Source organism: Thalassophryne amazonica, chromosome 21 (genome assembly GCF_902500255.1).
Source record: "Thalassophryne amazonica chromosome 21, fThaAma1.1, whole genome shotgun sequence".
Classification (NCBI taxonomy): Eukaryota; Metazoa; Chordata; class Actinopteri; order Batrachoidiformes; family Batrachoididae; genus Thalassophryne; species Thalassophryne amazonica.
Genome location: NC_047123.1, coordinates 31,058,743 through 31,083,923, shown reverse-complemented (window position 1 = coordinate 31,083,923; position 25,181 = coordinate 31,058,743). Strand labels below are relative to the sequence as shown.

At 38.9% G+C, this 25,181-nt stretch overlaps 1 protein-coding gene across 3 annotated transcripts in view; it reads right to left on the bottom strand.

The window, feature by feature from the left end:
* The window catches only part of LOC117503606 (kelch-like protein 29), a 301,998-nt gene extending 277,763 nt beyond the window's left edge, over window positions 1-24,235 (bottom strand). For 2 of the 3 annotated variants that reach the window (XM_034162863.1, XM_034162865.1), the window contains exon 1: window positions 24,036-24,235. The gene's annotated coding sequence lies outside the window, so the exon portion shown is untranslated. Of the gene's footprint in view, window positions 1-6,263; window positions 6,275-24,032 lie in introns of all 3 variants that reach the window. The other variant, XM_034162864.1, reaches the window with a different exon arrangement.
* Between the last annotated feature and the right edge of the window lie 946 nt (window positions 24,236-25,181).

Below are 25,181 nucleotides of genomic sequence, written 5' to 3'. Positions count from 1 at the left end.
GGAAACGGGGAAAAAAAAAGCAGCATCGCTTCATTCAAATGAAGGAAAACAAACAACCGAGGAGCAATATGCAGCTCGAGTTTTATTAGTGCCATCTTTAATGGAGGGAAATGTGAAACTGTGCAAAAAGAAGCCATCAACAGAAAAAAACAAAACATGGAGGTCAGTAGCTGATAATTCAGAGGTGGAAAAGGTCAAAGTGAAGGCAGCAAGAAAGACTCAACAATAAATACAGAAATTAAGGCTCGCCCTTTTTGTCCCTCTGGGCAACAAAGCAGAGGGTTTGTCTCAGCAATGATGCGTCAAAGCATCAAACAGCCTCATTGTTGAACGTGACAATAGCGGTGGTGTTTGTAAACAACGACCGTCTGACTCGTTCAGCGTGTCAGCCTTTGGAAGTCACCAGATCAATCTCTGTGCGTCTGACGTCTTCACGCTTCTGTTAGCTTTTAAGTGCTAAATGTCAATTCCAACGTGATGACGGTGAATGCAAAATGTCGGAATTGTGGCAAACAAAAGCCCGTCTTAGAAGAGGAAGAAAAAAAAAAGTGTAATATTTTGAAGATAATTACGTTGATGTATTTTTTTTGTCATTTTTAATTGTGGCAGCCAAAATTTCAGCTGTAGCTCCGACTTACGCCGGACACTCACTACACAGCGATACGATGCGCTCATGCCTGATCGATGTAACTCAGCAGCATATTGAATAAGAAATGCAGAACACAGCACACAGATTACGGTGCGCAGGGAAGTGCAAGCAGGAGGTGCGCACTGTGTGCAGCAAAATAATATTGTGTGCACAATATACAAGTATCTCCCATGTTTGAGTAACTCTTGCACACCTGATGTCTAAGTCTCCAGGTGTGCACACAGACATGATAGAAAATTACACCCAACGGAACAGACGTTTATACTTGAGTGTTTATGTGGATAATAACAAACATGGAAACACATTCATTGAGCACAGTATAGACTGTTTGTTTCTGAGAGAAAGGTGCACATGAGACAGCACCCTGACTTTTCAAACAGCCTCATGTGCTGCCAAAAATAAAATATCCATAAGTTTGTTTGTTTTTGTGGCCCTCTCTGCAGCCACGGCAACACATCATGGACACTGTGTGCATGTTAAAAGTCAGCTCCTTTAAAGGAGTGTAGCTTTATTTTAAAGAGGTTTGGCCACATGTGAGCGTATTGTTATATTTGTTTTTGGTTGCTCCAGAAGTCCTTGGATACACAGGCGTGGATGTGGACGTGCATGCACATACACGGACGGGCGGACACCTGTGCACGCAGGTGTCCGCCCGCCCATCAACTTTTCATTCTTGCACAGTAACTAAAGAACACTTTATATGATTGAAACCATTTCTTGGTGGTGTATTGGGTGAGGCAAGAGGAGGGGTTCCTTTTGAAATTGGGGGTCAATACAACTACCAATTCTAAAGCAGCAATATTTCACAATGCAAATAGACCATCTACTCTTATAAAACATCACACCAACTTCAGATACAAGGGGGGCACATGCCACGCTTTGCATCGCTCTTGTTTAGAAATACAGTCACATAGACCAGAAACACAGATCAGGAAGGGATGAGAGCCCAGAACACATTGCTCAGAACCACCTACTGCTGTAACTGCAAAACCTCTTGTTTTGCTTTAAAAAGGACGCCTTCTATTTTTTTCAAATCACCACATAAAACCCAGAGATTCTTAAGAACACTGATGCGCATTCTCTGGGGTTCTTTAAAGTCATTCTGTGAGATGTAGGCAATTTCTTCCTGAAGAGATGGTAGACGAAGCAGCTTCAGGGGAAGCGAATAACAAAAAGTAATTTGCACAAATCAAAAAAAGGCAAATTGATGAATTGTGGCAATGTTGGATAATATAAAAAGGTGACAATTACAGTTCTTTCAAACGCTAATCAAACAGCTTTAGCAGATTATAGCTTGGTGGTATTCATTAAAGTATTAACGGCCAAGAGGAATGGGATTGAGGCAGAATTCCCGACTCTCAAAAGTCAAATTTCCAAACTCAGAATTTAACAAGTGGCTTACGAAATGAAAAAGCGTCACGTTCATTTCAATTTACATACAAGTAAGTTGCCCATAAGGGCAGGGACACAACTATAAGTTGATTTTTGGCTGTCAATCCATCTTATTTTCAGCAAAACATCTCAGATGAATAAACAGTCAAGACTTTGCCACACATTTGATGCCATCTAGTGGGCAATGTGAGAATTTCAGGACTTCTGGTAAATTTTCTACTTGAAATGCAAAATTCAGTTTATAAATGTCAGATGTGCATGTTTTTGTTTGTTGATTTTTTTTTTTTTTTTTTTTTTTTTTTGGCAAGCAGATCTTTGACCTCCCAGAATAAATATATAAAAACTTTGATTTTGAGAGTTTTATGGCTGAGTTTTAGGGCAAAGAGGGTTTTGCCATATGGACAGATGGAAGGACAGCAATTTCTCTTGATAAGCACAACTTACAGATACGAATCACTTGAAAGAATATAAAATAAAAACATTTTGAAACAGAAGGGTCTGCTTTGGCAACATTCATATAAAATCCTTTCAGCAGGGTTGTGTGGATATTTGATGGTCTTATTCGAGTTTTGGAATGAGCTGGTAAACAATCTGTTTCTCCAATTTAGTAACTTTGTGTACAAAAATGATCTCTCTCGTGGATCCTGTTCACTCAAAATCCTTTCTGCAGGGTTGTGCGGAGGTGTGAGTGTTATTCAAGTTTTAGAATGTAAACGCTGTCAAACAAAAGGAAAATAATGTTTTATTAGTGACCATCCTCAATTTGGAAACTCTGAACTCCCACTCGGACTGGAACAAAGCCTTAAGATTGTGTCTTTGAGCAACGGTAGTGTAGCATTTGCACGTCTGGTTTTTCCTCACTTCTTAATAAATGCTGCCAAAAATAATTTTGAATGTACGTGAAAATGCTGAAGTGTCTCCTCCTCTCCCTAAAATAACATCCTAATGTAGACAGTTTTTCAGAGCGAGGCTAAAGTGGAGAAATCACACTGTAGTACATCCGAGCCAAAGCAGACAGGAAAACATTTTCAAAGTGAAATGTTACTGAATGCACGTTCATCACATTTTGCTGATGCACCTTCTGCAGAACATGGCCTTTTGACTACAGCTTTTCTTTTAAAGATGAAAAATAGAACGAGGTCTTGTAGCTTCACACCTTAAACACTTCTGATTTCCATTGTGATGATTGTGCAAGAACAGAAGTGGCTACCTTGCTGAATCTTTGCAGAGGGGATGATGAAGGAAAGCAACTGGGGTTTAAAAAAAAAAAAAAAAAAAAAAAAAATCAACTCCCTCTGCCATCAGTTTACGGAGCAAAAAAAATGCTGTTGCACAGAGAGAGTCAAAAAAAAAAAAAGTTGTGATGTATGATTGTTAATGTAGACTCATAATGTTCCGAGCAACCTCATTAAAAAGCTGTAATACGTGTCCGTATGTTCCAAGTGTATTAAAATAGCTACAGTAATGACATCTAAATTTAAAATACTTCATTAACAGTATTAATCCAAGACACTGCAGTAAGAAAACCAAAGCCCTTTCAGTTTTTACAACAAAATGAGAAAGTCTCTGCAAACAAATTTCAAATGTACATTAGATCCCTTAATTACCTCCTCCAGGGCTGGGAATGTTTTCAGCTCAAGTGTGGCTCTAAAACATCTGAAGAGATTTCAGTGAGGTTTAGTAGAGAAAGAGGTTTGGGGTTAAGGAGGAGATGATTAGTGTTCAAGGCAGATGCCGATCCAGGAGGCATGTCTTCAGTTGTTATTTATGGGGCGGAGGTTAACACTCCGCAGCAACAAGGTCTGCGGTTCCAAACCCACCACGGTCCATTCCACTCATACATCTGGAGATGTTTCAGATGTTTTCCGGTGTAAAACGTGAGTCCAAATCAACATGTTGATGTGTCTTGGCCCCCTGAGCAAAATGGGAGAAGCCAAAAAGAATTCGTTTATGTAACAATTCCCATTTGTAGGTAATTTATTGTATTGGAGTGTCTGCTGAGGGCACCACTTCTCCAAAGGACAAATAAGATGGAAATCAAAAGAAAATTGACAGCTGTTGGGTGTTGGCAGCCAACTTAGAGATTATATTTTGCATAACCAAAATGTTGGAGAAAAGCCGAATGTTGGTTTGAAATCGAGAAAACACGACAACAGCAACTTATACTTACTCAATATAGTAATTTGAAGCCTTTTCCCAACGTTGGAGATTGGGTGGTCAGAACCCTTCTCATGGAAACTTAATTCAAATCTAAGTGCAATTTTACACCGCATAGTGACAGGAGACAATTCACTACTAGTAGATATAATAAATGATAGATACAGACAACACTGCATTTGCGTTTGCTTTGGTCAAAAATCCATACATTTAAAAGGACTATTTTGAATCGAGATTTTTTGGGGGGGGGGGGGGGGTGCAAATGTTAAAAAGTTGTACTGCTTTAATTCCCTTGCCAGATTGAGGCTCGGCAGTAAATCATTTATGCAATTATCAATTGATTGAAGCAGTTATCTCTGTGAAAAACACTTGGAAGCGTAATACATCAATTTTAATGGCGTTTCTTAATCAGAAGGCTCAGCAATCAGCAGACACCAATTAGGTCGCAAGAGGCAGAAAGACACCATTAATAACCAAACTTGGCTCAGCTTTCACTGGACCACTGGAAGGGGTTTTTCAAGTGGGCATAATGAATTTACACACCAAACACTTCCTCAAACCTCTAGTGTGTCAAAATTAAAGATTTATGAATTCTCAGGAAAACACAACACAAACTGGGAGCAGCCAGACTATTAAGTGACCTCTGACTGCCGGCGGTACATTAAGGAATTTTCCATGCAAAAATCAAAAAGGCTCTTTATCCAAGCTGCAATGAATTATGTCCGGAGAGGGGAGTGGGTCAGTTTATCTCACTTAGAAATGGAAATGTCCGCTATAAAATTACACCAAGACCCACAGGCACCAGAAGCACAGACAAAACGCCGCCTTGTTCAAGAGTTTCATTTTCTGGGCTGCAGAAAAGGGGGGAAAAGTCTGCAATCTAAATTATGGCATAAAAAACAAGAATCAACCTGCAACAAGCTGGAAGGATGCAAGTAGGTATGTTGGAAAAATCCCACATACTACGTGGAGCGGTCAGTACCTTTCCTCGCCACATTTGTACCCCACAACTGGAGTCAGTCTGTTAGCCGAGGCATCGGCCCATGAATCCCAGCCAAGATTCAAACTGACCACCTTCTGCACGCAAGACCAGTATGATAACCACACACTCACCTGCATGTAAATAAAGTTTAAATATTCAGGTGGTTAACTGAACTGAGGTATTATTACATGTAAAATCAAATATCATCTACAAATAGGGAATATTTTTGTTATTTATTAACCAGAAAAATAATGGAGAATTTAGCTGATAAAATAGCCTACAAAATTAAAAAATGAATCATTTAAAAAAAAAAAAAAAAATCCTATAATTTACACAACTCACGAGTCAACTTAAAAAATAAAAAAATAAAAAAATACAATGCTTAAAATATTTTTAATTCAGTCTATTTTCCTGATATGCAAGAGTTTCTTGGTATTCTTATTATTATTAGACATTTTTACAACTTAATACTTAAATCTACTTTCAACCCATATGAAATATATTTAAAGCAGTTTGGAAGCAGGTGGATAGATGGGATGCTCAGAGAACATGCGTATTGTGAAAAATAAGGCACAATTGAGAAATTCTCCTAAAGCGGCTGTGAAAATAGTTTCTAAATGTCAAATGTGTCATGCTTTAAAGACCAAAAGTAAAATGTCTTGTGTGGGCAACCTTTACAAAATTGACTTCTTCATGGTGAATGTTTAAAAAAAACAAAAAAAAACAAAACAATGTCACTTCACTTATCACCGATTACCCAGGTTTTTTCTTTGTAGTCATGGTTTGGCAATAAACCAACAAAGTAATCATGTTTTTCTTCACCTGAAAAGGTCTGTTAGTTGTCTTACTGAAGCATATTTTTTCCATAAAATAAGACAAGATCACATTGTCATTTCATTTTCCACTGATTATTATCCCATTTGTTGTCTTTGTTATGCATTAATGTTTTTCTTCTGAAAAAGGCTTATTTTTTCTTACTACACTACTTGTTTCCTATAAAATACACAAGTCAGCTTTTTACAATATATTTTACAAGAACATGAGTTTGGTCATTTCATTATTCACTGATTATTATCCCGTTTGGTGTCTTTGCAGAACCATGCAGTGGGCTGTAAACCAACAAAGTAATCATGTTTTCAAGCTCTTATTTTTCTTACTATAATATGTTTTTTGATAAAGTACATAGGTAACTTTTTTACAAGATCTTTTAACAAGAACAGGAGTTTGTTCATTTTACTGTGTATTGATTACTATCCCCTTTGTTGCTGTTGTTGCAGAATCATGCACTGGGCTGTAAAACTATAAAATGAACAGGTTTTTCCTGAATCTGAAGAAGGATCATTTTCTTACTATAATAACTTTAGTTATATAGCACTTCTAAGTCAGCATTTAAATGCTTTTCAACATCAAAATACTATATTAAACAAAAATGTTAAAAACATAAAATTTAACAAAAACTTTAAAAAGCAGACATAAAAAAAAATAAAATCTAGATAATATATGCACCATTAAAGTTGCATTATATTTAAATAAATGTATTTGCCAAAAGTCTATAATCTATTTTCCCCCCCTTTAATGGAAGAATTTATTAATTTTTTTAAAATTTGTATTTTACTGAAATATTATCGGAAAAGACAAAAGTATAAGCACTGGGGAGCATATAACTTTTCCAAATGGCTTTCTCCCAAGTCCTAGAAATGTCCCATTTTTCCATGTTTCTTTTTCTTTTATTTTTTAACTAAATAAATATTCTGATCCAGAATATAAATCCAATAATTTCTTCAAGACAGAATTTGTAACTGGCAGAAGTAGCGATCATTTTTCTATCAACACCTAGACACCTGCTCACTGCACTCAAGATCAATATTCCTACTTTGATACGTAGCTAACCCAGAAACACCCCCATTAAAATAAATGTGACAAGATGCAATTTTTTATCGTTAACTGCGCATCAATACCAACAGCTGAAGTCGCTGACAGCCAGCCAGAACCACACTTCAGCATGCAGACCGCAAATAAAAACAGCCTGTTTTCATTTATTATTTGTGGCCAGATGTCGTGCAGTAATTACCAAGTACAATTAATGACCCTGGTCATTGTGCTGCAGGTATTTATACAGGGAAAATCTTCTGCCAGCATGAATTAATCAAGGCAGGAGTGCATGCATCACAGCATTAGGTGGTTGGGATGGAGCCAGTATTTTATAAGCCGTTCTAGTCCTTGGAAAAATACATTCAGGCTGAGGCAAACAGGTTGTAAATAGGATGCTATTACAGATGCACATCACACCTCCTGCAAACACATGATTTATGCATCCTCTTAAGTCAAAAACCACCTTTCAACTGGCTATTTTGGAATATGCAAATCAGACATGGCTGTAAGTCGCTGTTATGTATACTTCCATTAACTGCAATATTTACATATTCATTCCTCGGCGACTTAAGATTTTTGCAGTTGCACAATGAGCACAAGCTGGAGAAGAAAGAGAAGTCACGGCAGAGTAAGGAAAGGCAGCATTCTGTCTCCACAAAGGGGGCAGAGAAAAACAAAAAGGCCATGCAATGATTTCAGAAGATTATAGCAAAGCATGTTTGACATGATTAATTTTTCTAAACATTTAATGTTTTCTTTGCTGTAAACAATCAACATTACAATCATCTTGGGGCAAAATGTAATATTGCCCCAAGATGATCTCTACTATCATCAAGGGAATATTCCAGGAATTGTCCCCCCGCCCCAGTCAGATGCAGAATCTACTCAAGACCGAGTCCAAATGATATAACACGTTCCATCAAAACTGGTTCAACAGCTTGGAGTAATTCAGCTACAAAGCACACATGGACAAGTAGAGGATAAAAACATGAAAATTCTGCACAGAGTTTCACGTCTACCTATTACAGTCTGATCATTGTGACCTCCCCTCCTGTAGATGTCACTGTTGGGCTAGTAGGCTGGTTGCATCTCGCTACATGTCACCTCTCACATCCAGCATTATTTCAGAGGTGAGCATGGTGGAAAAGAGCAGTTCCTAAAGCCAGTGTCATCTCATGCACTTGTGAAACAGTTTATTGTAGGATTGTATTATATGTAGTGTTTTACAGCAGTACCTCAAGAGAAGAAAAAATAAAAACATTACATGTATCTTTTCCAAGTCAATGTTTGTCAATTAGTGGATCCTTAAAAAAACAAAAAAAACAAAAATAAACATATGGAATAATAATATAAAATAGAATACAATTAACTATGACTACATATTGCAGGTCATTTTAAACTATTAAAAATCCAAAAATCAAAGACAATTATTTTTAATGAGCTCTCATGACCCAATTGCAGTACTTTTAGGGCCCACAAGGGGGCCGCAGCCCACCTGCTGTGATCTTAGTAGCTCATCAGGGTGCCACGGCCCACACTTTGGGAACCACTATTGTACACGAAGTTCTTGGTAACTGTCATTGAACAACAAGTCGAAATCAAAACAGTCATTTCTGCGTAACGGCATATCAGTGCCGCCATCAAATACGAAACGCTCTCAAAACGGCAAGTCACTGCCTAAAAACGATGCATTACAAATTTGGAAAAATTACTTCATCTACATCTTTATTAGGAGTTACTCCAAAATCTAATTTGTGTTTTCCAGGTGATGCTCCAACTTTTCATCCAAGCATCATGAAAAGTTGTCCACTTGTTTGAGTAATTCTTTATATAATCCAAAAATTAGCAAAAAAAAAAAAAAAGAAAGAAAAGAAAAAGAAAAAGAAAATTTGCCACTGGTGTGGAAGTAAATACACACCAAATCTTTTTAATAGACCAATCAAATGAGAGCAACACTGAACAGCTTTCCTATATTTTTCCATGGTAGCAAAGAGAAAGGCGGGGGTGATGAGTTCAAGTGACTTCCATGATGGTGAAATTTGTTTTTCCTCTTGGAGTCTGGTTTGCTTCAAACAGACAGAGCTGATTTGAGCCCGACATTCCGCCTCCAAACCTATTTCCGTGAAGCTTTCCCTGCAAGCTCTCGCTCTCTCTCAGATTCAATTATGTAATTTTAAATAAATTATTACATAATACAGCCGTGTCCTTCTCTGGGCCAGTGCACTCGAATTTTGTTGGGCATCTTCTGCATTTTTTAACAGCTCCTACATATGGCACCTAAAGTAGATTTTATTGTAGATGATGTTTATTCCAAAGAAGAGATGAGATAGTAAAATGCACCTTATTAAAATGACGAAGGTTCATAAAAGAGAGGCCAGGGGAGCAATGGCTGTCAAATAGCTGCCGAGCAGAAATACTCCTGCAGCACGGCTTAATGGGACCCTGCAAAATAACAAAATATGGCATATGGCGGTGATGATCGGCGCGGGAACGAAGATTTTCTGTGTTCAACTCCTTCTCGTCTCCTCACCGACCGTGAAGCAAACCTGCGGCGCCATCATACGAGGCTAACAGGCTTAACCTACCCCCCGCGGAGGCACTCAACGCGCACCAGTCTCGAGCACTGCAGGGGTCCCCGAAAAGAAGCCTCGCTGCCACCCCCCCGAGTCCAAATCTAATTCTCACTCAATTCAAATACAGAGTGAACTCAAACTGCTTGTGTGGGAACTGACATTACGATGATGGGTTCCGCTCTTTTTGGGTATCTGGAATAAGCAGTATTTCTAGAGAACAAATGTTATGAGGTCAGATTAAAGACAAGGGTACACGTGGAACTGGCGTTCACACTTGAAGCTGGAAGTTTCTTGCCATTATAATCAGGCAGCGTGGGCCGACTGATAAACACCACATGGTGGACTCACAACAAATGTGACTACATCAATGGATCCACACAACGAGCTGAAGCTGTTATAAGCAGCTGCACTGGTTTTTATTTTATAAAAAGGAATTTTCATTTTCCCCAAGGCGAATATGAATAAACTGGAATATAATGCAACTGATACTTTTCCATTATTCACTGTTTTTTTCCGCCAGTTTCCTTCAGCTACAGCATACTGTATGTACAGCAGCAGCAGCAGCAGCTTCTGATTATTTTCATAACAGACTGTGTGTGTGGTTATTTTTTTAACAATTATAAAGTCAAACCCTGCTCTCATTTTCATGGATATGCATCCTGGAGTGAGATTAAAAAAGTCATCCCCATGGAAAAGCAACCCAAACTTAAGTCATAAATAAAAAACAAAACTGCATATACATACATATTAAAATTGGATACTTTTTGTGCATGTGTTTAGAATTAGAAAATGCACATAATGTCTCAGCTATTTAAGAAGGGGATCCTCAGATTAAGAGTTTTAGCCAAACAATCCAAAGATATTCAGGTTTCTATCATTTTTATTGATTTATTCATTTATTTTACTGAATATGTTCCAGAGTCTATTACTCAATGATACTCATCGTCATTGTTGTAGAAATCCTTTGGTGGTGAGGTAGATTGTTCAAAGGATGGATGGCCTGAGCCTGCTGAAGACATCAGTGCTTGATGGAAAGAAAACTTTGAAGACCTCCTGAAAACCAACCCAGTTGTTTAGAAGGAGGAAGTGCTCAGCCATTTAGCTTGACAAGACATCGTTGAAGAACTCAGCTGAACCCCAACTCTTGAAGAAACTCTCACTGCCCTTCAAGACTTGGAAAAAAAAAAAACAACAAAGCACCCTGGGAAGACAACATTCTCATTGAGGTCTTTAAAGAAGAAGGTCCCTTTCTCCAATGGCAACTGCACCAACTCCTCATCAAAATCTAGACTCAAGAAGAAATACCAGCAGACCTGTCCTGTGCACCAATAGCATTTCTTGTATATTTGTCCGTGAATTGTTCTGTAATTTATGTATGTAGCATGGCCCAAGCAGAGAGTCACCCCTTTGAGTCTGGTCTGCTTGAGGTTTCTTCCTCAGAGGGAGTTTTTCCTTACCACTCTTGCTCTGGGGGTTGGTAAGGTTAGACCTTACCTGTGTGAAGCGCTTTGAGGCAACTCTGATGTGATCTGGCACTATATAAATGAAAATAAATTGAAAACTGAAATTGACCTGAAACACTAAATGATTGTCCCCGATGACGAGCGGAAAGAAGTCAAGTCTAACTGTGGAAACCATCGTGGAATCTCTAGTCTGTCTACCACAGGATAGGTTCTTGCACAGACTGTGAACAACCATCTGAGACCACGAGCAGAAACATCTTCCCTGAAACCCAGAGTAGCTGCTGACCATCAAGAGGGACAACAGACATGATCTTCTTCATTGTCCGTCAGTTGCAAGAAAAGTGTCAAGAGCAACACCAACCATTGTACCTCGGCTTCATCAAGATGATTACTGGATGATTAATTAGATTTTAAGTTGAACCGCAACTCAACAATGCCAACTACTGATCAGGTTGTTTGCCTCAATGATGTGTTAAATCAGGTGAACTATTTGCACAATCTCAGCAGAGTGGCATGTCTGTTCTCAACAAACTTTGGTAAAGTGTGCATCATGTGCAGCACACACACAAGTGTGTTCCAAACAGTCAATTTCCAGGGTAAATATAAAGTGTGCACAGGTGTGGGCGTAAGACGGAAGGATGAGCTGAGAGAGGTTAAGTATGAAGCCGCCACCGTCGGCATGAGGTCTGGCCATGTGGCAGAACCATAAATGATCATCAACCATTATATCTGATACGGAGAGGAACTTCATTAACAAATGCTTAAAATGCTGTGCAAACACACACACACGCACACGCCAAAATGTACAGCGGAGCAGACATTGTCAAAAATGTATTCCCTTGAAAATGCTGGAAACAACTAGTGTATGAGGTACCCCCCTTCACGGAGTATTATTTTTATAGCTTCTCGTTTCTGCTCGGGATAGCAACAACAGATCTGGCAGGTTTTTCCAGATGTGCAGCGTGCTAACCACCTACAACACTGTGCTGCCCAAATAGTCAACACCGTAGTAACACTAGGTATAAAGCAATCATAACTGATGGCTAAACCAGGGTTCCCTAAATACCCGCAACCATGCGTATATGGTAAATGGACTGCATTTATATAGCACTTTTCCATCTGTATCAGACGCTCAAAGCGCTTTACAATAATGCCTCACATTCACCCCGATGTCAGGGTGCTGCCATACAAGGCGCTCACTACAGACCGGAAGCAATAGGGGATTAAAGGCCTTGCCCAAGGGCCCTTAGTGATTTTCCAGTCAGGCGGGGATACAGTCAGTGTTGGTATATACATACCAACACTCATTTTTCACACTTTAAACTGCTGTGCTGCGTATGAAAATACCCTGATCTGTGCCGTTAATAACAGTCCAAACATCACTCTAGTGTTTGCGTGCCATTTGGCTGGATCATCAAACCCCTCACTTGGTACCACATCTTGATTTTATCAGCAATCACCCGCTGTAGATGAAGGTGTCAGGCATCAGAATCTGACATCTATTTCCTCCGTCATTTCAAAGCGTCAGTAGCGACTCACCGATTATTGCCTCATTTCTGCTTAAAACTGACTTTAGAATGATTTAAGAGATTTTACCTTGTCATCTGATGGTTAATAATCCCATTAATCCATTTGATCGCTTTGGGTGAAGAGAGTCTGTCTCAGACGAGCTGCTGTGGTCCCAAATGACGTATGCACAGTGAAGGCAAGACAGACCAATTTGTGGGGGGGGGCCTTCGGTCTGCGACACCGGGCCCAGATGTCTGTGCTGCGAAAGCCAACGTGTAAAAGTAAGTAAGACCCTTCGGCTGCTCCCTTGGTTGCATTCGGGGTCACCACAGCAAATCCAAGGTGGATCTGCATGCCGAACTGGCACAAGGTTTATGCTGGTTGCCCTTCCTGACGCAACTCCACATTACATGGAGAAATGTGGCAGGGGTGGGATTTGAACCGGGAACCTTCCGCACTGAAACCAAATGTATTAACCACTTGGCCACCACCCCTGCTCCGAAAGCCAACGTGTCATAAACTTTGTTAATCTTGGTCCAAGTGATGATTCATGGATCAGCAAGTCAACCAGTAATTTGTTGCTGTCGTTATTTTTTGCTTATTGACTCCCCTTCTTAATTTTACAGTGCAAATCTTCCAACCCACTTCATTTTTGTCATCTTGGTTTTAAAGTATGTCCAAACTGCTGATATTTCTCTTCCACCTTCATCTAAGAAGGTCCCATTTTTCTTCTTCACTGATCATTTCAGGAATAAATTTTTACCAGCTACCAACAGTGCATATTACACAGTGAAACCCAAAATTCCCAGAATCAAAACACTACTTTAGAGTGCAAGAGCATACGTTAGAAAACCGGTGACTGGCTCAATCTCCTCCACTGTGTGAGGTTCACAGCTTAGCGCCTTTGGAGACCGTTTGAGTCTCTTAATGGTGAAACTGCTGGCTTTTTAGAAATATGATACAAGCATCAGCAGTCCTTCCGTGACTGTGTTCAAGAGGTCAGCTGAAGAGCTTTTCATAGTTCACTGAGCTCTAAAGAGCTCCTTAGCTACAGCGTTCGCGGTGGCCTTTAGCTCCGTGCAAATTTCGACTTTGTAACAGCTTCTGATGCAAAATAATCAACATATTCACCCAAAGGTCTATGAATATCAAAAGCAGAACTGCAGTGGCGATGGCAGCGATTTCTTATTGTTAAAGATAAATAACCAGAACATACTGTATCCATTTGCTGGTCGTTAAATTAATTAAATACAGAAACTTATGTTGTGGTGTGCTCAAAGAGGAGAAATTTTATTCAAAATGTGTCAAACTCAATTCTCGCCTCTTTGCAAGATCTAAAAACTAAAATCTGCAATCTTTGATGCTCTTGTAAACACACTCAGAAATTCTGACAAAAAAAAAAACCTCAGCGATCAAGGAGACGTGAGATTTTTTTTCCAAAGAGCATCGCTCACATCAAACTAATTAACCAGCAGCCGACTACAAACGTGGCTCCAGCAGGTCCAGATAATCCAAATTCTGTACTGATGGGTTTACCGCTTCAGCAGAAAAGAAATGTGCGCGGTGATGCATGTCGCACTTTTGTGGGTACAGCAATTTAGTGAGTCATATAGTGCAGCTATGAATATCACACGACTCAGTCCAGACTGCACCAGTCTTCCACCAAACTACCAAAGCAAAATACAGTTAACCAGTTGAGCTGATTAAAGGACAAGGTCACTCAAAGAACACAAACGTCACATTTGTTGATATTTCCCTTTTCTGTCTTTTTTTTCATTCTGAGATCGGTTATTCCCTTGGATCACTTCCTCAAGTGTCGCCTTATGACATAAAAAGAAGCTCTTTTTAGGTTTTCCTCGTTATGCAAGTTTCTTCTTTTGATGTCTTTTCTAACATTCTTGCCTTATGACATAATAAAAAAAATGTTTCACCCTCATTGTGAGACAGGTTATTCCTTTGATTCATGCCTTGTGGCATCAAAACTTTTTCCCACATTGAAAAATGGGTTATTTTTTATTTATTTAATCTCTTCTTGAATAGTGCTGCCTTATAATTCTTTTTAAAAGTTCCTTTTTTCTCTGTTCCCATGATGAGATCATTTTATGTCTTCTACAATATTCGCACATTATGACATTATGAATCCCCACCCCCCTTGCAAAGCTAGCTATACCTTTGCTTCTCCAATAATACTACCTTCTGACACATAAATAAATTCCTTTTAGATTTTTCTCATTATGAGACATTCTTTTGATCTGGAACATTCTTGCTTTATGACAAGGTTTTGCCTGTAGTCCCTTTTTTCCCCACTGCGAGTATTCTTTTGATATCTTGTCTAACGTCGGACATTAAAAAAAAACAAAAGAAAAAAGTTCCCCATTGAAATATGGGTTATTCCTTTGATCCATTTCATCTACTGCCCAATAGTCTTCCCTTATGGCATAATAATAAAAAACTTTTAGCTTTTTCTCATTATGAGACTGTTTATTCCTTTGAGGTATTTCTAACATTCTTACCTCATGACATCAAAATAAATAAAAGTTTTTTTATTGACTTTTAATAGATCTGCATCTGATTCATAATTTAATCAACTGGTCCCTGTCCAAAGGCTGACCTCTCCACCACATTTGACTGAAATCCATTCATGAACTAACAGACACACAAACAAATGGCCATGAGAATATAACCTTCTTGATGCACGCTGGAATCCTTAAAAAAATTGCTTCATATTCATGTACTAATGCATTAATAGACAATCTGGGTTTTCAGATACTCCTGGGCTCATGACAAGTTTTAAGCAGCACTACTTTAATTTCAAAAAAGCTTCACTTTGTGTGGTGCAGCAGAATTATGAACACCAAGTTTGTCTATTTTTGGCACATGTACTTCAAACAAAGGCAATGTTATTAAAATTAAAACAGAAAATTGGCACATATTATGCACTACCACCAAAACCCAAAAATCAATCCTTTATTTTTCTCTGAAAAGTTTAACTTTACCAAATTAAAAAAAACAAAAACAAAATGTCAACTAAATGACTTTAATTGAAAGAAAGCATTCAGGAAAACCAAGTTTGTAAAATTACACAATGAATGTGAAATCAAATATTACAATGAACTGGGTGAGTAATCGAATTTTAATTTAAATTACGATTTTGACTTCCAAAATAACAATTACAAAAATAATGTAATCATGACAAAATGACTGCATTACATTTTGCAATGATGCTCTCTTTTCATCATATGTGATTATGCTGTGTTCAAAACCCTCAGAAGCTCAGCGATTCTGACCTCTAGCTCTGAGAAAAATGCCTTGAACACAATGTTGAGTTGGCATTTTTGCTCAGAAACGTGTGAGGAAATTGAGCAACCTAAAATACCAAAGCTGATGTTGCAACCGTTGTGACCTCCTTTGCAATAATGTTAAAAAAGCATCTTTAAATGAATTTTTAAGAAGGCATTACTGCTATATATAATATATTCACACTGTATGTACAATTAGTTACTAGCAACACACATCAGCTAAAACATCTGACAGTTTCATTTAGCACAAAAGATAACATTAGTCTAGCTCTGATGTGGACTCGACCAACTCTGTCCTTTCTGAGCATTTTTTTTTTTTCGAAATACGTGAGATAATATGGCTTGCTGTGCAGTTTATTGTACTAAGGGACCAGCTAAGAAATTGTTGCTCCAGTATTTCTGTTGAGCGCCAGTAGCACAAATTAGCAAGTATCAACAGCTTGACGATGTAAGCGCCAGGGTTTCTGAGACAATACGTTGAACATAGTTTTTAAATACCCACACACAAGCCACCAGTTATGAAAACCACTGCCCAGTCTGCAAAAATATACATTAACCAAACACCCAAATGCAAGTTAGCCAGTTAGCTTGCTTGGTACAAAGCTGGGGGCCGTGTTTGCGCATGTGTCCCACCAAAAGCACCCAAAAACTACATGTTCTACTGTGATGTAGAACAGTGTCTTTGATGCAGTGTAAAATTTTTTAAGGTATACCTTTGACCGCTACTTTAATATATCAGGTAAACTCTTCTGTGCCTTTAATGCATTTGCTGAGGCACATGAAGAAATTTTAATTGGTATAAAATCCAATTAAAAATCTGTTGGATCGTCTCTTTGGAAGCAGATACAGAAAAAAGGGACCCATTTAAAAAAAGGTGGCGGAAATTAACTTCAGTATCAAGAAAAGGCGTGAAAAATGACACACACAGAGAAAATGTGTCTTTGCTTTTGTGTTGATCACAGGCAGCGGGTTCGGTGCAATATTAGCCTCCTAATACGCACCGCTCGACCAGAATCAGGAAAATTGCTGGTTACATTTACACATTAATATTTGGCTCTGGCATGCAATACACATCAACAGAAGCACAACATAGAAATGGCTCCGTGTGCGCCACACCGTGTTTATCTGACTGATGACACGAAAGTGCACAAACGCTGGATGTCTGCTGCGAACTTTGGCACAGAGCCCGGCAGGGTTTTGGTGTTCTCAGACCTTTAAACCGCAGTCCATCACCACCGGTGAAAACCAGAGGACCCCAACTACACTGACGCACGCGTACATGCAGCATTTAGTGTGTGTGCGCTACAGGTCGGTCCATAAGTATTTGGACAGCAATGTCATATTGTAATTTTTGCCTTTGTACACCCGCACAATAGGAGTTGCAATCAAACAGTCAAGGCTTTAATTCAAGGCGTGAAACAAAAGTATCTCAAAAACCTTTTAGGAATTACAGAAATTTTTTTTACGCAGTCGCTCCATTTTTTTTTTTTAGAGGACATAAGTATTGGACAACCCAATGATACAAATACAAACCATTACTTTTACAGCCAACTTTCTTTAGACAAGTCAGGAGATGGATACATGAATGGCTACATTTAATTTACATAAATCATTAAGATATAAAAACAGTATGGTAAATCTGTCCGGAGTAGACAGTTCTCAAAAACTAAGTGACTGATGAGGGAAGCCAACAGGACAACTAAAAAGCAGTTAAAGGCTTCTATAGTTGTGGTATGTGTTATTTGAGTTTTACAATGCAACTGTTGTTTCAACCTGAAAACAAGAGTTTATTTCTCAGATTTAGTGAATAACTGTGAAAATACACACACACACACACACACACACACACACACACACACACACACACACACACACACACACACACACACACACACACACACACACACACACACACACACACACACACACACACACACACTCCATTCACTGTGTTCCTCACTCAACCATCTCCCTTACTCTTTTTTTTCTTCCTCCACAGTTAAATTCATACAAAATCCTTTTGGTGGGGTTGTGTGGAGGAATAAGCATAGCATTTGAGTTTTAGAATGTAACCGATCATAAGCAATCAGATTGTTAACGGCTTACTTCTGATTTTGTACATTCCTCCGCAGAAACGGTCTGTGGTTGTGACTGAAGAAACTGAAACTTTTGCATGTTACATTACCAGTTATAAATCTTCATGGTGGATGACTTTTTTTAAAAAAAAAAAAACAAGAAGTGAAATTTCAGCTACAGTTTGCCAGAAGGCACATAAGAGACTTGAGCGTAGCTCGGATACATTTTCTTGTTTGAAAATCCTCCTCTGTTACACTTCAAAAATAACTAATTCAAGAAGAAAAAATGAACACTAGCTGTATTTATTTATTCATATACCAATGAAATCCTCTGTTCTATATTCTTCAGCCTGGTCTCTCCCTCACCAAGGGTCTTTAATTTTCTAACTTCTAATGGAATGTCCAATGGCTCCACCAATCTCCAGATTCTTTTGACATCCTCAGTGAGGTTCAGCATCTTACAGAGAACCACCTTCTGGAATATTAAAAACTCCTACATGCACAATATATGTCTAGACACACTGGAGATAAATTACGAAGTGCAAAAGTTAAACTATACTTGGACAAAGACAACTGGAACCTGACTTCATGCTGTGCTCCAGACACTATTACTATGTTTATATATAAGCAAATATTTACTGACATCTAGAGGGATTAAATGTTTTACATTACACCTTTAAATATGAACAAGCCACAGAAGTATTTTAAGTTGCAAAACTAAATATACTTTCACTTTCTTCCTTTGGATGCAGGAATAAGTTTGATTTATTGGACACCTGTTCATAAAACAAGTATTAATAAGAAGTATCATCACTTAGAAAAGAGTGAGAGATTATTTTGTGGCACATCTATAACACAGTGCCATACTTATCACGAATAATATTTTAGAGCTCTTGTTTGCAAGTTTGTAACATTTTCACTCCCACTTCAAGCCGTCATTTCCTGAATTTCTAATGTGGAATGGCCTACAAATTAAACTAGAGCCCGACCGATATGGATTTTTTGAGGCTGATGCCGATAACGATATTTGGATGAAAACAAATGCAGATAATCGATAAATCGGCTGATTTGTCAATAGCCGATAAATCAGCCGAGATCTATATATATCTATATATCTATATATATATATATATATCTATATCTATATATCTATATATCTATATATCTATATATTTATTTATTTATTTATTTATTTATTTATTTATTTATATATGAATAAAATGTTCTTTTTTGGACCCTTAACAAAAAAGGTATGAGCTAAAAGCTGAAGTTTTGTCCTCATATTGATTAACTTTATAACAAAGAAGAATTTTCAAGTTCAAAAAATGCAATCAAGAATTAAACCTTTGTGAAATTAGCAAATACATATCCTTAAAAAGAGTTGTGAAATACATCTTGTACCTCTTGTTGCTGTAACTTAGATATAGGTTCAGGATAAGGATATAGATCCTTATAAACTTACTTGTATACTTTTGTCAGCCGATCAGTGCAATGTGACGGCGAACTACGGGGGCCGGTGATGAACACATTTAAGCAGGGGTGTAAGCAGCTCTCAGTTGAATGAGTCAGAGCTCCATCTACTGGACAAACGGTCTAAGGACATTTTATATTGCCGATACAAACATTATTTCAGTAACTGTTTATGAGAAATTATTGGCAAAATTTCGGCCAACAGTGAGACATTTGAAAAGGGCTTATATCGGCCAATAATACCGATATATCGGTGGGGCTCTAAATGAAACATTATAGGATATGTCATCATAAAACTAATCTCACTAACTACTAATCACCGCACACAAATGTGTTGATAATAGTTTGTAATCACATTTTTTATATTGTCTCCAGCAACATTCGCATTGTGAGTAGCATAAAATAAAACCAGATGCGGTCATTTCTGGTCTTCTTTATTGAAATAAAGTCGTACATACTGTACTTACAAAGTGTGTTGTTACCGTCAAGCCTCATATTTCGTCAAGTTGGTTACTTTACTTAGTGTCAAAGACGGCCTAAAAAGCACCTGAAGGTTTGCAACATCAGCATCTCAACATGGGAAAAGGATGCTCAAAACCGAACGGCCTGGCGCCGCCTTGAGAGTCAGTTACTCAAGATGATTGACGACCGCGTGGAAGAAGAGAGCAGACAACAAAGCCAGCGTCGTGCGAGTCGAGTCTCCTCGCTTGCTTCAACAGCTCCCAACTCTCTCTACTGTCCCAACTGTGGCAGGATCTACCAACACCGCATAGGACTGTACTCGCACCAAAGAAGCTGCCGTCCTCCTCAGCAATAATTGACAGCCGATGACAGGACGGTGTGGTGGCGTCCTGCTCGCGCAACTCCAAGTGCAGCGTTTGATTCAAAGCCTGAGGCATAACGTCTGTGTATTTTATATAATCCCTATATTCATGTGTAATGACCCAAATAACCATCTCAAACGCTTCTTCCTCATCGGATTGGTTGAATCTCTTAAGTTTCTCTTCGTTTGCTGATTCGCTGAACAGCCAATCGGAGTGTGCATTCTCACCGACAGGCACAACCCTAATTCACGACATCAAGTTGGTGAAAAAGCTGCTGTTGACAAGTGCAGCCTGGCCGGTGGTATGAAACACACGAGCCGACTTGCGTCATCGACTCCCAACCACGACACAGGACCATGTAGCCTCCTTAAAATTGGCTGTAACTCCAATATGGCTAATGCAATATTTTTGTTCCACCCCTTGAAATAAAACTAAAATGGTACACTATAAACACGTCTTAAATGTTTTATTTCAGCTACATTGTGGTGGAGTACAAAGACAAAGTTACAAAAAAATAAGTAATCAGTTTCCAAATACTTATGGACCTGCCTGCAGCACTAATCCCATACAGTGAAAAGCAAAGCTCTTTGTCGAGAAAAAGTGTGTTGCAACTTAAAACAGCCCAGAGCAACCGTTTTGTAATTTGATGACCATAACAAGAGTCATTGTTTTGGTTTTTTTTTTCCTCTTGGCCTTTTTACTCACAGGATAAATGCCTTGGGATCATTGCTAAATTAATTATTTTCTCCAAAAAGAATCCCCGGGTTGACCTAAAATGACATTAGATATGGGAAGATCAGCAATGATTGAGTTTCTTGCAGAAACCACAGTACTTGCACCATCATCCACCTGCACCCGTTGACTTTATTTCCTCCAAACATGCAGAGACAATTCTCCATCGCAGCAGATGAGGAGATAAGGATCCCACTAAGTGGCCCCCGGCTCGTAAGCAAAACCATCGCCTGACTCCGTGGAGTGTGCCGCTCCCCTGCCTGTTCGGGGAGGACTAGAACTAAAGCCCTTAATCCGCGCCTTGATTCACGATAACCTACTAGGTTTTCAAATGTCATCAGTGGGAAACGCGCCCTTTGTCCACCCCACATGCTCAGCCGGTTAGTGCAATGACATCACATGCGGTAAGAGCCATTTGTAAGGAGATACTCGGCAGCATTCGTTAATGTCCACGTGTCTATTTATACAGGAACGCACACTTGTGTCTGGGCTTGTAAACAGCCTTCAGCGCCAAGACCGGTGAATACTGACAAGCGTGTCGGACAAAATCCTAACACGGATATGGAAGCCGATAACAAATCATACGATTAGATTTAAAAAGTGACCCTACTATTATTAGTGTCACTGCCCTTCTCTTGACCAACGAAGGAGAATGGCAGTTTTTTGGCGCAATATCCTTTTTGGTGAAAGGCACAGCGTCGCTAACGTGCTCCACTTTGCAGCCGAGCATACAGTGCGTCGTTGTGCCAACACACAGGACCCGTGATGAGTAATGCTGGTCGGAGGACGACTCATGTGTACTGTACGCTGACATGACGATGTATAAATAGACGAGCTGCAGAGTGTATACAAATAGGTTATACCAACCTTACAGGCGCAAAACTTTTTGTCCCTTCACTTCAATATACATGACAAAGTTCAACTGCCCAAGAAAGAGCTCACTGGCTTTTTAAAGAGGGTCCAGACATATAAGCATATCCAGGATTGTTTGTGTGGTTTTATGAGGCTGGGCGATTAATAGAATTGTGATTTAGTTCCGATTTAGACTCCCAACTGTTGCGGATGCTGCGTAACTGAGATAAGAGGACTGTTTAGCCACATTTCGTTTTGCCATGTGTGATAAATCCAAGCGACAACCTTCATTCAGTCTGCGTTTGCAAGATGAAGGCATTCACTGCTAGCTTAGCAGTTGGGGCTAACTGCTGTGGACTCAACCGTCTGTCCTTTCTGAGCATTTCCATTTCATTAGAAATATCTGAGCTAATCTGGCTTTCTGTGGTGTTAGTGATATTTACAGACAATTTAAGAAGCTGGTGCTGCAGTATTTTTCAGTGAGTGAAGTCATTTCATTTGTATGTTAGTGCTAGTTAGCAGGCATAGCTTGGTGATGTTAGCTACATGGTTTCCTAAGCCAGTATGTTGGCCATATTTTTTCATTACCCGCACCCAAATCACCCGTAATGAAAACGACCGTCCATTCCACTAAAAAGGTGTTAAACACCCAAACCAAAGTTAGTCTGTTAGCATTAGCTGCTTGGTAACTATGAGATGGCTGGGAGTTATATATATATATTTTTTTATCCTTTTTAAATATGTTTTTCGTTCAATATTTAAAATTGAACTTTTATTTTGAGAAAAGCCACTGTTAAAAATTCAAGATTACTGTTAAAATTCAAGAAGCACACTATTTTTTAAAAGCCAATGAGTAATTGTGCTCAGTAACGGCAATTTCCAATTTTGCCATAATAACCGTGATTATGACACCATGTATGAGCCTTTATTTCAGAAATTATAACTATAAAGTGATAGCGAAAAATTTTCATTATAGCGACAGAAAGACTTTGAAGGAGGTATCCACTCGTTACCACCAACAACCAGTAAAGGAGGGCAGCAGTTATTAGATCATCTGTATGGGTCAGTTAGCCAACATGACGACTCAAAAAGTGAACATGTTACATTTTGTGGAATTTTACAGAATTGTTAAATTCTGAGAATGACACTTTAAAAAAATTTAGCTTCACAATTTCTTGTCAAGATATCCATCACTGACACTAAAAATGTTTAAAGTTTTGATCCTAAACAGTATCGCAGTCCCCAGAAATACTCCTTTACTTTTTGTTTGCTAAAATACAAAACATAACAGGCTTTAAAAGATCACCAAATGTCAGTTTAATCGCGGCGCTGCCAGAGGCATACACACTTGTGATCGCCTTGGTCTGTATATGCTACTATGTTAACATGAATGTTAGAAAAATAGCTGAAAAACACCTAATCTGATTTTAATCAAACATGGCTGGGATACTGGGTGTTATTGATGGAAAGGCGTGATTTGATTTTGGTTAGGTTTGGTCAGCTATCAAGGTCAGAGGTCAAGATTAAACGCACAGCACCAGTACTACATCCTATGAACCTCACCTGAACTATAATGTAGGTATCAATCATAGTCTAGTCTGGATGCACACACTATTTTTAATATATAAATTATTTGTAATTTATTTGTAATTTATTTATTAATCCATTAGAAATCGATTACGGAATTAATGACCATCTATTTTAGTAATCAGTCAATCATTTCAAATATTTTAAGTCTGAATTTATAATAATAATGTGGCTACCAAGTATAGCTTTGTTGTAGATCCGTTTAAAAATAAAAATAATAATAAAAAAATCTTAATTTCTTAAAACAACTTTTAAAAAATAATTAAAAAATGAGAGAATAAAAGTTATTTCAGATTTACACCAAAATTCTCAACAGTTTGACGTTTCTGCGCCGCGCACCTCCGTCTCGCGGAGCCGCCGCGAGCGGTTTGGCGCTTCTGCGCCGCGCGCAGCGCCGCGAGACGCGGCGGAAATATTTCGGTGCGCGTGCGCGCAGCTTCCTGAGCGAACGGAGCAAAGCTGCGCTCATTCATTAAGGACATGACGGGCGTCACATGTGTCAAAACTCAACGTGACACCAAAAAAATTACATTAAATTAAAAAAAAAAAAAAAAAAAAATTGCAAGGCGGCCAAGCGCGTCTGCGCCGCGGCTGCTTACCTTCTGTCCCACGGCGTTTGTCCTCGTTTCGCTCCGGCACTTTGCTTATGCGTGAACGCTGTCTGAACCCCGCAGAAGCTGCTGATACATTTTCCTTAAAAAGGAAAAAAGAAAAACAAACCCGGGCGACCTGACAGCGGCTTATCGGCGTCGGAACTCTGCGCGTCAGCCGGAGCGCACCTGGCAGTGACGCGGCTTTGTGTGCTCGCTGCGCGGACACGCCGCGTGGCCACTTTACTAGAGAAGCCGCTCCTCCCACTTCGTCTCCCTGCTTTTCTCTCGTCGGCCCTACAGCGACCCCCGCCGGCTAATGCGTGCAACTGCAAGCAAATGAACAAGGGCGCACTCGTGCTCGAAGAAGAGGTTTAATTCTAATCTCGATTAGAAATTATCAATATGGTCAACAACAAAAGATGTTTAAACAGTTAGAAATTTAATTTAGGATCTGTGTGCGCTTGTATGCGCGTTATTAAGACATACTTATTGTATTATATGCGTGTCAAAATGTGTTTGCAAAATGTGTTTGTTGAGAACTGGCTCATTAAAACCAGAGTCGTCAGACCACATATTGTGTCTGTTAGACTGTCACTTTTAGCATGATATCTTACCAACCAGTGCATGGTTTTCAACCAAATTTTGCACACTGGTTGCCTTCCACACACAGATGGTGCATTTACATTTTGAGGCTGAGGGGTGAAAAATCAAGGTCACAATGCAAAGTCAAAATTTTGTCTCCGTGCAAATAGATGGGGGAAATATGTTCAGCAATTTCTAACTTCTAAATCAGAGGTGATATGTTAATACTTACTATCAGATGTGAATAGTAAGTCATATGTGGGCTTTCAGTGCATACCATCAGATTTGACCTTGAGTGACCTTGAAGGCTGAAATCACTACCACTCAAATTTTGATCTCTTACAGTAGTGTATCGATGCTAGATAGACCCATAGTTGCTATTGAACACGAATAGGAAGTCATATGTGGGCTTTCAGTATAAATCATCGGATTTGATCTTGAGTGACCTTGAAGGCTGAAATCACTACCACTCAAATTCTGATCTCTTATAGTAGCTTATCGATGCTAGATAGACCCATAGTTGCTATTGAATATGAATAGGAATATCAACATGCAGAACAAAAAGAATGA